General features: G+C 43.1%; 1 long non-coding RNA gene across 4 annotated transcripts; it reads left to right on the top strand.

Moving 5' to 3' along the window:
* The first annotated feature begins 5,581 nt into the window (after positions 1–5,581).
* LOC115068952 lies at positions 5,582–14,769 on the top strand. Of its 4 annotated transcripts, none has more exons than XR_003848289.1 (5): positions 5,582–5,665; positions 8,518–8,548; positions 9,846–9,933; positions 10,374–10,481; positions 14,432–14,769. It is a non-coding gene; the product is annotated as an uncharacterized LOC115068952 (long non-coding RNA). The 4 variants fall into 4 exon arrangements; XR_003848288.1 differs by lacking the exon at positions 14,432–14,769 and adding an exon at positions 13,359–13,393; XR_003848290.1 differs by lacking the exon at positions 14,432–14,769 and adding an exon at positions 12,489–12,563.
* Positions 14,770–17,555: the final 2,786 nt, after the last annotated feature.

The raw sequence follows: 17,555 nt of genomic DNA, 5'->3' as shown, positions 1-17,555 counted from the left end.
CTTCCTTCCCCCTTCCTTCCTTCCTTCCTTCCCTCCTTCCTTCCTTCCTCCCTCCCTTCCTTCCTTCCTCCCTCCCTCCCTCCCTCCTTTCCTTCCTTTCCACTTCTCTCTCTTTTTTTTTAACCCTTGTACTTAAGCCTACATTAAAACATCTCTAGGGCTGGAGAGCTGGCTCAGAGGATAAAGTACTGGTTGCTCTCCCAGAGGACCCAGGTTTGAGTCCTAGCACACACACAGCAGCTAACAACCATTCCTAACTCCAATTCCAGGAGGTCTGATGTCTTTTTTGGCCTCCGTGGGCATTGCACATACTAGTGCATTTACACACATGCAGGCAAAACACACATATAAAATAAAAATAAATAAATAAATCTTTTAAAAAACCCCACCCCATCTCTATTAAAACTTCCAATTCTCCCTCACCATGGGGATAGTCCTGAAACTTCAGCATCAAAGCCAAAAATCCTGGTTTGGCCTCAGTTGCCCCTAAAAGTCTAGGGGAAATTCCCCAGGCTAGTGATGATGATCAAGTAGAGCTGTGTCTCTCTCCCCCTCACCCACCACTAACAATAGCAGCAAGGGAAGGGAAGGGAAGGGAAGGGAAGGGAAGGGAAGGGAAGAGTGGAAGGGAAGAGTGGAAGGGAAGGGAGAAGGTGGTGAGGGAAATAAATAGGAGATTAGAACCATTAAATGAATTGTTCAAAGTAGCAGCAGTTTGTAAGTGGTAAGCCGGGACTCAGTTCTGACTTTCCTCTGTACCATGTGTCTTGGCATTGCTACAATTTAATTACAGCAGGTTTCCCCCCTGGCTTCTTGCAGTCACTTTCTATTTTGTATTACTTCCTTCCAAATGCCACATAGGACTAAAAATCATTTGGAAAAACAAATCAGTCTGTTGAAGTTTGAATAGAGTTAATACTCCAGTTGAGGAAAAAGCCAAACACATCTCAATCCTTTTATGCTCTTGGTAATCTGAGTTCCTGAAGAGTCTAGTCCAGATTTCTGTAAACTAACACATTCTCATTAAAAACCACTTATCTGCATTCCTTTAAACAGGATTCGGTCGGCTCCTTTTATGCTTTGGGGTTTTGTTCTCTTACGAATATCTATTGTAGCTTACCACACCAACTCTATATCAGCCCTGGTATAAGCATCCAGTTTATTACAGATGAACCCAAACCATGAGATCCCTTAGGAAGAGCCTCTTTGCTGACATAAGACCAATATTTCGGCCTCTGAAAATAGCTAACTAAGGTTTGTCCATATAATTAAGAACACTTGAATGACACCTTAGTTCACAGCATAGGGATGCTGAATTTTTCATTCAGTCTTATCCATATGGAAATATGCAGCATTGATTCATCATCTTTTCCCTGTGAGTTATTGCATAGCATTGTTTAAATCATAGCTTTAAAAATCCATTCCTGGGGCTGGAGAGATGGCTCAGCAGTTAAGAGCATTGACTGCTCTTGCAGAGGACCCAGGTTCAAGTCCCAGCACCCACATGGCAGCTATGAACCATCCTTAACTCCAGTTCCAGGGGAATCCGACACCCTCTTCTGACCTCAACTAGGTATCAAGTTTGAGGCCAACTTGGACTACATGAGAGTCTCTCTCTGTCTGTCTCTCTGTCTCTCTGTGTCTCTCTGTTTCTCTCACATAAAAAGTATCCATTTCTTTATTGGCATCCCTTTAGGGCTGAGAATACAGCTTAGCAGTAGTAGAGTACTTGCTTAGCATGGGGGAAGCCCTAGGTTCAATTGCCAGCATCCCCTGCCCCCAAAGCAAATGTCATTGGTGTGCCTGTAAATAGTTTCCAGGGTATTTTGTTGTGGTTTTGACTGTTTGCTTTGCTGTTACAAAAGTCTGCAGTGAACATTCCTGTCCATGTTTATTTGTGAACATTCCCAAGTTTTCTGGTGTTTTTCTAAGGCAAGCAATTGAAGGTTCACTCATTGTGGCCTTTGGTATAGATTATTAGATTAGTCTCCAGTTTACATTCCATTACAGTGGATAAATCCAAGTGGCCTGCATCCCACATTCTTTTTTTTAATTAAAAAATATTTTATTATTTTTATTTTATGTGTATGCGTGTATTGCCTGTGTGTAGGTAAGTGCACCCATGTCGTGCAATGCCCGCGGAGGACAGAAGAGGCGAGGACAGAAGAGGCTGTTGGATGCCCCTGGAACTGAAGTTACGGACAGTTGTTAGATGCCATGTGGGTGCTGGGATTTGAACCTGGGTCTTCTGCAAGAACAACCAGTGTTCTTAACTGCTGAGCCATCTCTCCAGCCCCTGCACCCCACTTTCTTATCAGTTCTTGCTATTATCAAAATTATTTATTGGGTATGAAATGGGTGTGGGTATGAAATGTTTATTCATTGTTGTTTAGAATATCTTCAAGTTTGTGAAAAAGTTGGCTTGGCAGCTTTGTGAAACAGCTGTTGTTCTTAAAGGGATGGCTAGTGGGCAGGAAGAACATGTTTGATGAGGTCCTATGAAAGCAGTGAAGGACATCAGCTACTTAGGACCAGCACTTGGATCTCTCATACTTAAAAAAAAAATAGAATGACTGGTATCTGTATTTTGACAAATTGTCAAAAGGTTCTCCCTCCTTTTCTGGTGCTGCTCACACCTCTATATTAAGATTAGATTATAAATTTGGGGCTAATCCAAAACAAATGTCAAGACTGGCCCCCATCTGCATGGAGAAAATTGAAAGGCTGGCTTTAGACAATGAGCAGAGATGGCCTTTAAGATGTTTCCAGTCACTTGTGGTGGGGCGTGGCTCAAGATTTAGAATCTGCATGTAGATGCAACTGGAAGAGAGGCAGGGAGGTGCTGAAAGGGGCTCTGCGCGGATGAACCATGCCCTTGAGAACAATCACATCTCATTAATTACATTTTAATCTGTGTCGGTTTTCCCTTTGTTACCTCTGAGCCTGTTAGTTAATTTCTCACCATTTTGACCTTGTGGCAGCTCTGCTATGGGAAATGAAGAAACTTGTCTTAAGTCCACTTGAGTCTGATTTGTGAAAGAGTACAAGTGACCCCAGAAACAAAGATGGTGGCAGCTATGATTTGTGCCAGGATTCCAAGATGATGATGCATCTTAAAGGGGCAGAGATCTAGTTACAGTATGCAGCCTCTTACTCTCATGTAGAAATTCTACCTCTGTGTCAGTCAGCTTTCCGTGACCACAACAAACTTCTGAAATCAATCAACTTAAGAAGAGGAAAGGGGAGAGGGCTCATTCCATAATGTGCTTGCTGTATAAGCATGAGGGACTGAGTTAAGATCTTCACCACCAACATAAAAAGCTGGGTGCAGTGGTATGCACAACTGTGATCCCAGTGCTGGGCAAAAGGAGGCAGGAGGATCCCTGGGCCTCACCAAATAGGTGAGCTCCATGTTCGGTGAGACACTTTGACTCAAAAATTAAGTTGGAAAATGTGTACACTACTTTTCTCAGTGCTGTGACAAAATACCTGTTAAGAAGAAACTTAAAAGAAGAACATAAAAGGTTTCTTTGGATTTGCAGTTTGAAGGGATACGGTCCATCGTGGCAGAGAAGCAGGCAGCAGGAGCAGCAGTCGGGAAGCAGAGAGCAATGGACTTTTGTGCTTGGCTGACTTTTTCCTTTTCATTCAGTCTGGGACCCTAGTCTACAGGATAGTGCTGCCTACATTTAGGGAGCCTACCCCACCTCAATTAGTGTAATCTAGAAAATTTCAGATGTGCCTAGAGATTTGTTTCCTATGTGATTCCAGACCCTTTCAAGCTGACAGTATTAACCATCACAAGGAGTGATAGTGGAAGACACCTGATGTCCACCTTTGCCCCACACAAACACGTGCATACACCTACACACACGAACACATGTACATGCATACATCATAAACACAGAAAAAGAATACAAAAGATTTGCTTGAGGTCACAATCTCAGAAGTTCATGATCGAGTGGACGTGCTGCTCTTGGGTCTGTGGTGAGTGAGGCAGCACATCATAGTGAGAGTGTGGAGTAGAGAAAGCCATTCACCTCATGGTGACCTGGAGGTGGAAGGAGAGATGGGAAGGGAGGCTTTCCCATTATCCTTCTAGCAGGCATGCCTCCAACGATCTAAGACTAGGACTCATCTTTATTATTATTATTATTATTATTTTTATTATTATTATTATGTGTATGAGTGTATTGCCTGCATGTATGTGAGTGCACCCATGTCGTGCAATGCTGCGGAGGTCAGAAGAGGGCTTTGGATTCCCCTGGAACTGGAGTTAAGGACGGTTCGTAGCCTCCATGTGGGTGCTGGGAATCGAACCCGGGTCCTCTGCAAGAGCAGTCTCAATGGCTGAGCCATCTCTCCAGCCCAGGACTCATCTCTTAAAGGTCCCACCTCTAATAGTGCTGAGCTGAGGGCCAAGCAAGCATTTGGGGGACATTCGAGACCCAAACTATAGTAACCATCATTTGAATCTTCTAAGACTTTATTAAGGGATTTTATTGGGGTTTCTTACATTCTATTTTTTCATGCAGTTTGGGTAAACTCTGCCTCACATGGCTGGGAATAATCCCTTTATTTCCTGGGTAGCGGCATGATGGCACAGAAAAAGGATTTTGAAACTTGATAAACTTGAGCTCAAGTTTGGAGATGTCTTTGATGTTGGACACATTCTTTAAGCTTCCAATTCTTCAGCTACATAACAAAGGTAAGGAGACTGCCTTACAGTTAATTGAATTATATAGGAAAAAAAATACAAGAAAACAGCTAGTTTATGTCTGGAACACAAAGACTTGAAAGAAGAATTAACACACACACCTTTTCTAACCCCTGTCCTCTGGGGCCAGCTTTCCCACAGCTCCCAGTGCCTCCATAACTCCCAGTTGGGGCCCCCTGGGCAGGTCTCCCAGCACCTCACCTTGTGTGAATCTCCATCAAAGTTGACCTCTCCCTTGTCAAGTTTCCGACCTTGTCTCTGCTATTAGGTACCACTGATTTATAGTGATTAACTCAGCATTTTATTTCTTTTAGTCAAAGAAATAACTGCTACTGCAATTTTTAAGCACCACCACAAGTATACTGGGGCAATATAGTATCAGGGGACAGAGACAAGTTGGTGCTCAACCTATTTTTCTCTGAGAGTCCCCAGGAGTAACTGACATCCTCATTTGCCCTCAATGTAACTGTCTCTCCTCATAACTAGAAGATTTGGGATCTGGAGCTGGAATTATGAATATTCTTTACCCTCTTTGGCCTTAAAATTAAGATGCTGTCAATGGTCTGGACTCCCATAGCTGATTATGAACGCCTTCATCTCTTAGTTACCATTTCAAATTTACCCCATTGGCAGCTTCTGATAAGGAACTTGAAGGCATTTCAACCCCTTCCCTTACATATGGACACAGTAAACTGCAAACAGGCTTCCCTTGGGCTGGACTGGTTCAGGGTGGGGGTGGGGGTGAAGAGCAAACAGGTTTAATCTCTAACCTTGGCCTTCTGTCCCTCGGGCAGCAGGATCTGAGATAATCCCTTTTGTCCTCTTCACTGTGTTCTTTTGCCATAGGTGGCTGTCAGCCACTTAGGGCTATCAGTTTGACATTTCCCTCTAGTTCTGCATGGAAACTAAAATACCATTTAAGTCTTCTTCCAACATTTCTCAAATCATGTGAGTATTACCAAGCATGAAATTATCAACTAAAAACTCAATTTTAAAGAGCTGGTTCTTTGGGAAAAATAAGAAAGAACATTTCTCCCGGTTAGCTCTGAGATTTGATTTTTTTAAAAAATTTCTTCAATAATTCAGTATTGTGTGCTTCCTAATCTTTGGAGATTAGGCTTGAATTTTTCACCCAGACTCCAATTTGCTCATAAATCTCTTCATTTGGCTTAATTTAAATGTTTTGGCCAACTTCATGGTTTAATAATGAGAAGTAAAATTGGGGTTTTAATGACTACTAAGAAAGGAAATTTCATTTTGTCTGGAACTAAAAGAGCTGTTAAAGGGGGTGGACAGTCCGTCAGACAAGCTGCTACTACCTTTGCTGGAGTGTGCCAAATGTGGCTAGATATTATATGTCGCTTTACACCCAGGGTGATTCTCCAATCTGATTACTTGAAAATCCTTCAAATCCAGGCCTGCTTACAGCCCCCTGATTACTATGCCCCTATTGATTAGCTATGAACTATGAATTGAATGCAGGCCATCTGAGAAGTGCCGAGCTCCCCTGTGTGCCCCTCACGTGTTGCCTGTCAGAGCCAAGGCAAGTGACCCAGCTTCAACACAAGTTGTATAATGGGGGCCCTGAGACCTTAATTATCAGATAACTGGGCATTAGAGAGTACTATTTCAGCACTTCCACCAGAGCAGCCTTCATTTAAGAGAAAGAGCCATAAAAAGTTTTAAAGCCCCTTTTAGTAAGTTTACCACTGGAGAAAGATATACACAGCTTGGCTACGAAGCCTCGAATTCCCTCTTGTCCCAGAGCTGAGAGGAAATTCTAGCTAGGTAGGTCTCCTCATGAAGAGGGGCGCCCTGGTTTCTTTTGCTTGTATAGAATATAGTGCGTCCTCTGAGACCATTCATGGGAGACCGCCTGGCACCGGACAGAAGAATGGGAACTGGATTGCATAGACCAACCCATTCTACTGGGGGCTTACTGAATAGGTAGAGAAAAATAACCTCACATTCTTCAGGTAAACCCTTCAGCTATGTCCTAAGCTACTTTTCCTCACCATACACTATTTTTTCCAAGTCACTTATGCCTTTTCTTGGGTTTGACCTTTATAGCAGACTGTCAATAGCCCAGGAGTGAGAAGCTTACTTTAATATGTTTTGTGTTCACTCTTTTATTGATTGATGATGGAACTGGCAATTCATTCATTTCTTATTCCAGTACCGCCACACTCAGAACACTGGGCAAGTCTTATTTCTCAGTGTTCTAAGGCTGCAGAGAAGTGTGTTCTCTGATTTCTTCTACTCATGGGCAATCTGGTTGGGTAAGGGTGATGTACATGTACAGAAAGTTAGATCACAGCTTGGCTACATACAGTAAGGACAGGCTGCCTAGAGAACACACAAAAATGACCAGAGGACCAATTCTGAGTGACAAAAGTCTTTGGATACTGACATATGGGAGGTTTTTTCCTTCTGCTTTTTGAATTTTCCATTTTTTCCCTATTGTATATGTGTATTACATTACTGACTGTTAAAAACAACTTAACATAGGTCTTAAACTGGTACTGTAACAAAACTTTCACAAAAGCAAATTAAGATTCAGGATTAAATGGGTGGTACAGTAAGTGTGTTTCTTAGATGTTAACTGCCTTGCTTTCTGTATCTTTTCAGTTTCCAGAACAGAAATGTGTCCATAGAAGACACCTGAGGGAAATACATGATACTTATTTAATCTAGTTTATTAGTTGATAACATAACCTCTGCTATACCTTTCATAGTTCTATCTTTTGTTATTAATCTATAATTTTGTGACTATGTGCTTCATATTAATTCAATAATAATGAATTTTGCTTTCAATATTTTTTGTCCCTTACATTCTAGTTTGTACACAAATAGGTGCTTTTATATCTTCTAAATCATGTCTCATAATTAATAGGATCTCAAATTTGGACTAAAAAGATATTTTATGAAAAATAGTAATGACTTTGTTTGGTTTGATAATTTGAGACAGAGTCTTGCTATGTAGCCCAGACTTAGAACTCTGTCCTGCCTAATGCCTTTTGAGTGCTGGGTTTAAGCCAGAGGACAACTTCAGGGATCATCCCTCAGGCACTGTCTACCTTGTTTTTTGGGGACAAGGTCTCTCTCTGACCTGGAAATCATCTAGGAGGATAGTCTAGCTGGCCTGTAAGCCCTAGAAATTCATCTGTCTCCACTTGGATTACACATGTGTCTACCATGCCTAGCTTTTTTTACATGGGTTCTGAGGATCTAACTCAGGTCTTCATGCTTATTAGGAAAGCACTTTACTAACTGAGCTATCTCTCCAGCCTGATAGCTGTTAATGACTATCATAATTCTCTTATATAATCATCATCACATAGTACCTAGCTTCCAACAAAATATAAGAACTATCTTTGATATCTTTAATCTGTTTCTGATTACATTGACTCACATACTTTCAGTGACAAGGGGACTCTTTGCTCTCTTCCAGTGTTCTTCCTTTTGCATTCTGTCTCTGAACAAAATGGACTATGGATTCTAGCAACTATACCAGATAAAGTCTTCTGCCTTTTCCATGTGACCCTGGATTATACCCACCCCTGGGTTATACCCACAAGTATCCTTCTGTCCCTGACAGGATAAACATAGCATTTTATAAAAGTTTATTATTTCAAATTGTTGAGTTATATTTTAAGTCAGAATGGCTTGGGTATGGTCCTAATGGGGAGGAAGTAAAGCAATTGACTACTGGTGAGCTTTCCAGATAGCTAAGTAAGATGGCAAACTTCAAATCCACACAGGCTATTGATTATTTTCTTCAAATAACTTTCTTATTCTAGAAAAAATTAGAGCCACTGGATTCTATCTCAAGTAAGTAACTGTCTTGGTTGAGTTGATACAGCTACTCTGAAATCACAAACCCTCATTGTCATTAATAATTAGAAAAACATTGTTGGAGAGCCTATAAAATTCTTCTAATAAAATTTCATCTTTTAATTGATATACATTTGTAGCATTATAGAGGCAAGACGCTTTGAAAACGCATAAAAAATATAAGGGATGAACAAGGTTATAGAATCAATGTTATTTACCTGTGTCACCAACAAAAAGCTGAAGTCCTAGCTAGTGAAAAATCAGGCAAATGTACAACCTTGCCAAGCTTTTGTTCTGTTTAAAGCAATCCCTCCAGGTGAGATCAGGTGACGGGATACCAGGGGAGAAGCTCCTGTGATACAGAGCAAGAACTTTGCCCTTGACTTGGAGTTGGAACCTGGTCTTTCCCCAGCTGTGGAACTCTGAATGTGATGTTTTGTTTCTAGAAGCTTTTGTTTTCCCTCCTGGATATAATAAGATTTAACTCATAGGGTGGAAGATGAGAGATGCTACTGTGAGGAGTAAATGAACAAATGTGTTTGGCATGCAGAAGATGTCAGGGAGATGCTGGTTCTTTCCCCCTTTCCTCTCCTTTCTTCCATCTAAACACTAGCACTTAAGAAAATAGCAGCATTTTTCTAAACTTGTCAAAACTGGCCAGACTTCCCCTTACAGAATCACTCAAAATGCTAGGACTATAATTTGTTGCCCTTCAAACCATCATGATGTTTTTACACTTTAAAGCAAACCACCAGGGGGAAGTAAGTCTTTTCCTGGCAGGTCCAGAAGCACCCGAGGTTGGTTTAGACTGTTTTGGTAAAGAAGACCACATTTCTGAACAAATGCCACCTTGATGGATTTGCATTGAACTGACTATCCCATGAACCAAGTTTTGGTTATTTTATTTGGGAAATCATTTGGGGGCGATAATGAGGAGAGCAGGGAGAAGGCTGACTGATTTTCTCAGAGCGGCTTGAGGGTTGGGAGGCTGGATTCTAGTAGCCTGTATGGAAGACCTGAAGGCAGCGGGAGAAAACAAACCCTCCTAACCTCGGTGGATCCCCTAGCAACCTACAGGTATTATTACCTTGCTCTTTCCACTGAGCTCATGCCCAGGAAAATGAATGAAGTCACATTTTTGCTTGCTATAAATTATTAAGCTGTTCTTTGCATGGGTGCTATGAATCAAGGGTGCATTAGCATATCTCTGCCACTCAGCTTCACCCTTGTAGCATTTTTATGTGTATTCGCTCTCTGTTGGATTTGCCTCATTCATTCATGCATTCATTCACAGGAACCAATGAAGTGCCAGGCATCCTATGCACTGCAAAAAAATGAAAGGCGAACAAGGCACTTCCTCTGCACTTTAAAGGTCTTCTGGGGTAGGTAGGAGGAAGGGGAAGAACAAGTCATAGACAGAAGAGCCGTAGAGAGGCTGAGAGTGGTCAGGAAAGAGGGCTGTGTTCTCCCTTGGGCTGGGGAATCAATGAAGATTTCATAAGGGGGTGGTTTTAAGCTGGGTCTTAAATATGGGGAGCTTTGGCAATGTATAAAGGACTCCCACTAGGTGGGGAGATCTGCCGGAGCAGAGGCAGAAGGAACAGTTTGGGATCAAAGATAAAGACGGATGGATCCTGGGGTAGTCTGACTGTGGTGTCGGGTGAAAGGGAAGTGGGAAAGGTGCCAAAAGGCTGAAAGGTCAAGGGGAACCTTGAATTCTCTGCAAACAGTAGCAGCCTCAGCAAACCTGCTGTTTTATTACATAAAACAAAAGATCCATTCCCTGAATTAAAACATTGTTTCTGAATTCTATATCTTCTAGGCTAATCTGAACACTTAATCATCAACAAGTCCATTGCCTGACTGGTTTGAAAATGGTTTTCTGCCTGAGACAGGCAAAGCTACGCAGGAGTCTGAGGTGGAAAGGAAGGTCAGTACCCTGCTCCTGCCCTCACTGGCTGGGTTCAGTCACACCACCACAGCACATTCTCAGGCCCCATCTCTGCAGGACAGCTTGCTCATGGATGAATTTGAGCTACAGCTGGTGGGGGTGGTAGGACTAAGGTTTTAAGAAGTCAGCTCAGGGGGCTGGAAAGATAGCTCAGCGGTTAAGAGCACTGACTGCTCTTGCAGAGAACCCAGGTTCAATTCCCAGCACCTACATGGTGGCTACAAACCGTCCTTAATTCCAGTTCCAGGGGAATCCCAAGCCCTCTTCTGACCTCCACGGCATTGCTCAATATGGGTGCACTCACACACATGCAGGCAATACACTCATACATATAAAATAATGAATAAAAATGTTTAAAAAATATATTTAAAAAAAGAAGTCAGCTCAGGCATGGTGTCACTCAAATGGGAATGGGCAAAACGCCTCTAGCTGCATGGATCTGCATGTACATCGGGCTTAGACATAAATTACACCAAAGGCTATTCAGTGAGAACTTTCACTGAAAGCTGGAAGTCTAGCCCAGCCATGTTACCAAGAAGCTCTGGATAAAGGCCCAAGTGGTAAGGGTGTGTCTTTAATTCTTTGAGACACACAAGGGGTACTATGGGAACCAGCATGTCTGTGGTACACTGTTGCATACACTCATTCCACACCCCCACACAAATACCACCCCCAACTCTACCACACACATTTACATCACACCCCCACACTGGCAAGAGCCTACATTATCTTTGCTAAGCTGTTCCACAGTCACAGGACACACCTTCATACACACCACCTACATACCACATACTCTCACTCTGTCTACACACACACCACACACGTTACATGCTCACACCATCCACATATGCATACATGCACCACACACCTACATACACTCTGCATAGTCACACCCCTCACATATACATACCCACTGACAAGAACCTACACATCTGTGCTAAACAGCTATCCACTATACCACACTCATACCTCACCACACCACACCATACATGCACGGACAAGAACCTGCATGTGTTTGTTAAACTGCCGTTGTATATATACACCAAACATATCATACACACACACACACACACACACACACACACACACACACTTACACATACCCTTCCTATTCACTCACACCACACAGACACACAAAAATCTTTATGCCTGCAATAAATTACTACACACATCACACTTAACATGCACACACACACACACATATACATACAGAGGAAACTTTCTGTCTGTGCTAAACTGTTACACATACCATACCCAGTATCCCCCCATCCCACACTTCCCCATCCCTACACTGACAGAACATTCATGTGTGTGCTAAGCTCTTACATACACAACACACAAATATATAGTGTACATGCACATATACACAGACACAGACACATACACCAGTTTTGCTTATATAAAAGAGAACAAAATCAGCAAAGAAAAAAAAATCGTCTCCATGCAGGACTATTTTTATCTGATCCTCTTTAAGCTAGTTGGAAAGTCCTGTCTGTCACACAAGAGCTGGTGACACACAGTCTCTTGGTAATGCTGGCCTGAGCTGTTTACCTGCCTGTGACTTCTGTCCTTTGACCATGACATTTGACCAAGTTTCAATAATTCAAAATGCTTTTCTAGCCCACTTGGTGCTCTAGGATTACAGATGATGCAGAAATGGAAGCTCCATTCTATTACTTTTAATGGAAAAGCCACTAAGAATCTAATCAGAACAATCCAAGTAGAATAACTTTCGAGGCAGATTCCTTGTGCTGTGGATAACAGGATGGCTTAATGGGTTGAAAGGAAGGCAGTTCTATCTGATGTTCCTGTACACCAGAAATTTGGGGATTTTGCTCTGTATTAATTTCATATGGCTCCACATCTTCAGTTCTGAATTCTTACCCCCTTTCCCTTGATTTTGAAACTGATCCTTTCCATAAAATGGCTCCTAATCCACTTTGGACAGTCACTGCTTATTTCAGCTAGCCTTTCTTCATTCTGTAGGGTGCTGCTGTTTGTCTGTGCAGCTAATGCCACTAATACAAAGTACAGAAGCCCAGGAGGGAGATCGTGATGAGGCTTTCTAAATAACGTTGACTGAAAGAAAACCAGAATGAGAGAGGCAAGTCAGAATTCTCCAAAAGGAACACTGTGGGTGGAAAGAGAGAAAAGAACCATAGCAACAGCAGACGGTCTTTCATCAGAGGAGGGCCGAACTCATCAACCTGAATTAACCATATGCCCCTCTAAGAAAGATGAAGCAAAGCCTCATTTTCTTAGACATGGAAACAGCTCAGCGACCCAAGAACACACCTGTCTCATCCCCCAAGTCTTCTTTAGTTATCTTAACCACCTAGAACATGGAGCCCTTCTAAGTTTCCACATGACTTAAGTGCCAAGGCATAGATTCCAGCACTTTGCTATGTCGTGTTGTTCCACTCTTGTGTATGTTTGTGTTTGTGTTTGTGTGTGAGTGTGTGTGTGTGTGTGTGTGTGTGTGTGTGTGTGTGTGTGTGTGGGTGTGTGTGTGTGTGGAGGGAAGAGGACAACCACAGGAGGTATTCTTCAAGAGCCATCCACTTTTTTTTCTAGTAGGTTTTCTTCCTGGCCTGAAACTCACCAAGTAGGCTAATTTGGCTGGTCAGTTGGTTACAGAGATCCACCTATCTCCACTTCCCCTGTGCTGGTATTACAAGCTTACGCCACCATGCCCTGCCTTTTTAATGTGGGTTCTGGGCTTGAACTGAAGTCTTCATACTCACAAGGCAAGCACTTTACCAACTGAGCCACCTCCCCAGCCCTCTCCATTCTTACAGGTTAAGTTTTGCCCTCTTAGACACAGCGCTGATCTTTGCTTTTGTTTATTATTCACAGAATCTAAAGTGGAGCTGGAGAGATGGCTCAGTGGTTAAGAGCATTGGCTGCTCGTGTAGAGAACCTGGGTTTGGTTCCCAGAGTCCACAAGGCGGCTAACAACTATCCAAACTCATGTTCAAGGGAATCCAATGCCCTCTTCTGGCCTCCTCAGGTATTGCATGCATGGTGCACTTACATACTAGCAAAACACTCATACACATAAAATAAAAGTGAATTTTTAAAAAATTAAGTGGTGTGGGGAACTAAGAACAAAGTCACTTGCCAATCAGGGAAAAGGTATCACTGTGCTGAGATCTTTCCAGCTCCCTTCCCTTCACACTTCCCTGACATAGCCAAGACAGAAAGCTAGATTAGGTGTGAGAAACACTGAAGGTAGGCAGGATTCTTTAGCTGCTTTTCTAGAAGGAGCTTCATGCTGACCTCTACTCTCTATAGTATAGACACAGTTCAACTTGAAAATGGGATCTGTCCCCTGACTCTCTATCAGCCACCATGCACTGATTCCCTCCCTTGCCTCCATCAGCCTAACCTGGGGAAACATTTACATGTACATGCTTGTGGTCATATTGGCTGTTCAGTTTTCTTATACCTTTCCTTGGGGCTTTCCTGCCATTTCTGCTCAGAGGTTGCTTTCCACTTTGCCACCTTCACAGACTTCCTTCTCCCCTATCTTAGCACAAACTCTACTGTTTGATCCACAGTGATCCCTGAATTTTCTTACTCATCCTCCAGAATTGGAAATTCAAATGAAATGTGACCAGTCCTGATCTAACAACAGTGTCTGGATATCTTGCCTGGTTGTTTTAAGTTTACGTCAAGGTTGCTGACCACTCAGTTCTAGTATTTGGAGGGTTCCCCCTTCCTCTGGAAGCCACACTTTCACGTTTTGATTTTTTTCCCCAATCTTTGAGGTACACCAGGGGATCACCAGGGTGCCAGCCCCTGCAGACACTTTCAGTTTGGGCCAGGGTGGGACCAGCCTGTAGGGAAAAAAAGTCACCCTTTCCAAAAAGGCAGGAGAATTATTCAAAGCTCAAAGCCAATTGAAATTCTGTTTTTCTCTTGAGCAGGTCCATAGGAAGCAGCAGCATTAAGCCACATCTTTGTGAAAGGAGTCCTTCTGTGTATGCTCTCCCCGCATTGCATTGTCACAGCCTGAGAGAGCTGACACCCAGCCAGGAATCAGAACGCTCTTATCATTCCCAGACTACTTCGCCTTGCTGTGAACACCAGGCTGGTGGGAGGGCCACAAACTGTTCTCTCAAGCTTCACTCCAGTCACCAGTCTGGCATGTCTGTAGTGTTCTAGCCCCATTCTGGCCCTTCACACCACTGGGAAGTCCCCCTTGGATTCCAAAAGAAAATTAAACTCCTTGGAATCCAAAACTAATAAACTTTCATGGAGCGGTCCCAGGTGGATTGGTTATCGTGATGTTTCAGTCTCACCTAACCAATAAGAGGACTGCTTGGCAAGTTCCCAGGGAATATTCTCATATGAGCACTGGATTAGAAGAAACCAAAAGATTTTCCACCATCTACGTACTCATCTTACACCCCACCTGGGTTCTGAGGCAGAGATCTTGTGACAGTTGGGGCCCTGCAGAGCAATTAAAAGAAATAAAGCAAAGTATTATATTTTAATTGATGTAATCTTCAAGCTCCCAGTGGAATCTGGGGTGATGTATCTGACTAGAGTTACCCCAGGTATCAATAGATGACTATTTTGTGAGAGTGCATTCAGGAAGACAAGAAACCCCACAAACCTGAACTCCATTAACATGTGTGTCCGTTTTGAGGAGTGTGTGCGTGGAGGGGGAGTTGGCTCAGACTCCCAGAAGTGAGAACTGAAAAAAGTCACCAAGACTTTTCTGGGATTTGAACAAAGAGTGGAGAGAGGGAGAGGAGAGAGGGGGGAAGGGAGAGAAGGGCAGGGAGAAGGGAGCTGGAAGAGAGAGAAAGAGAGAGGGAAGGAAAGGGAAACAGAAAGAGGGGCAGGTGGAGGGGAAGACACGTAGTGGGTTCCTGGTTCTATTTACTTTTTAGAGTCATACCTGCATAGTAGACACAGTGATCACACTTTCTAAACCTGAACAGCTCTCACCCATCACTAACATTTTAGGGTTTGTTTTTGTTTTATTGTAAATATTCCAGTAGAATAAAGATAAACAGACAAGAAAAAACTGCTTTATATAGTACACAGAGTCAGATAGAAAATACAGAATGGAAAAGAAAGCCAACGACCAATGGATCAAGAGAGACAGACCAAGGACCAGAACAATCTGGTTGCACATTCACGAAACAGCTGGAGGGAGATACAGCGATGGTCTCAGTGACTAAGGGAAGCTGCCTAGAGCTGTTAGTCTCATCTTCATTCCACACAGCGAGGGAAACAGACATAATAAATTATGTATCGGGACATTTATTTCACTAATTCATTAAAAAAAAGTTTGCTATTGATCAACATAGCCTGTTAATAAAAATGAGTTGTTTGTTTTAAATCATTCCTACCTGAGGTGTGACCAGACAGGAAGAACCATGGAGTCAGAATTGTGGGACAGAGCTGTAGGTTGGAGCAGTGTGGCACCATTGGGGTCTGCTGACAGTCAGCCTTCATGTGCCCTTCCCACCAAATCCGCATTTCTACACAAGGCATGGTTTAAAAAAAATACTCCAGTGTCCCACACAGCTTAGTGCCATTGCACAGTTAAAGAGAGAAAAGAACAGGGATTCAAATTCACCAGCAAGAAGAGGTCAGTTTAAAACCAAACTGGAGTTGCCTGCAGGATCAAGAATAATCAGGGTACCACTTGGCCCCAGGACAGCAGCTCTAATGAGTTGTTCCAGCACAGGGAGGATGCTGACATACCCAAAAGGCAAAACCAGGGAGCTTGGTTCATCATCTCCAAAAACATCTTTATTTAAGTACATTCAGAGCAGAAACAAGATGAGGTCAGCTCAACTCAAGGTGGTGGCGGTGTTGGTGGAGGTGGAAGCAGCTGTCCCTCTCTAATTTTCTAAGTTTACAGTCAGAAATTGCATAGAATTTGTTTTCCATCAGTAATGACAACTCTGCATGGAACTCTGGAGTGATGATGCCAGTAAAGGCCAACCAGCTGCTGGGAGGCTGCAGCCCTCCCACCGGGAGTACACTCTGGACCCTGCAAACCTCCTACAGGCAGAGCAGTTCTTGGCTACCTGGGAAAGCATTGTTGACTCCTAGTCTGTGGTGGAGTTAGATGCCATGACTCAAATCACAGAAGGGTTGCTACTGCCCACACTGCGGTCTGGACTTTAGGCTCCTAGCTCTGCAGCCAGTGGTGACTGGCTCAGAGATCCTCTCTCTGGAGCCAGGCAAATTCTTGATTACTTAAGGTCTTTCTGTTCCATAAACACATGCCTGTGTGCGTGGGTGTACACACACACACACACACACACACACACACACAGATATGGGGGCATGCACACATACACAAACACATTTAGACACACGTACACCCATGTTTCATGTCTAGTACCAAGAAATCACCCAATCCATGATAGCCTTGAGAGTGGGGCTTCACAGGCAGCTACAGGGTTTGGTTGAAAAGAGATTCATTTAACAAAGTGTGTACCATGCTAGCAGGGTGGCCCTGTTCACTGGCAGGCCACAGTAAGGGAAAGTCACATCTTCCCTCCCTGCTCCTTACATAAGGCCCAGCACACCTTCTTTGCATATTTTGTCTTCTTCCTGTCTTTAGAAGCACATCTACCAAAGCCCAGACCCAACCCAGTAATAATGCCAGAAAAATGAAGAGAAAGACGAAATAGATTAACCCCTGAAACTCCGGGCATTTCAAGGCCCCTCCAGGTCAACTGTAGGTTAACTGCTTTTTGGCATTTTAAGAATTGCTTTGATGGACTTTCACTTGAGAGTCTCCCCTGATTCTTTCCAGACCCTTCTCCTACACTCTGAAGACCCCCAAACACCACACAGCAGGGAGACCTCTGCACCTGAATCCCCATGCATTGGCAACTCCACAGCCTAAAAGTCAAGAAAACGGAATGGAACAGGGATTAACCTTCCATTCCCTAAACCAGACTCCCCCTCCCAAAGCAAGAAACGAGCAGAACCCAGAAGAGACAAAAGAACAACGGGGAGAGAGAAAAGGACATTAACAAAAATATACAAATTCAGAAAAGAAAAACTTCCCTGTTG

This window comes from Nannospalax galili, unplaced genomic scaffold, assembly GCF_000622305.1.
Source record: "Nannospalax galili isolate Female #2095 unplaced genomic scaffold, S.galili_v1.0 scaffold229, whole genome shotgun sequence".
Classification (NCBI taxonomy): Eukaryota; Metazoa; Chordata; class Mammalia; order Rodentia; family Spalacidae; genus Nannospalax; species Nannospalax galili.
The sequence above is the reverse complement of the archived record's forward strand: the minus strand, read 5'-3'. Positions and strand labels throughout refer to the sequence as shown.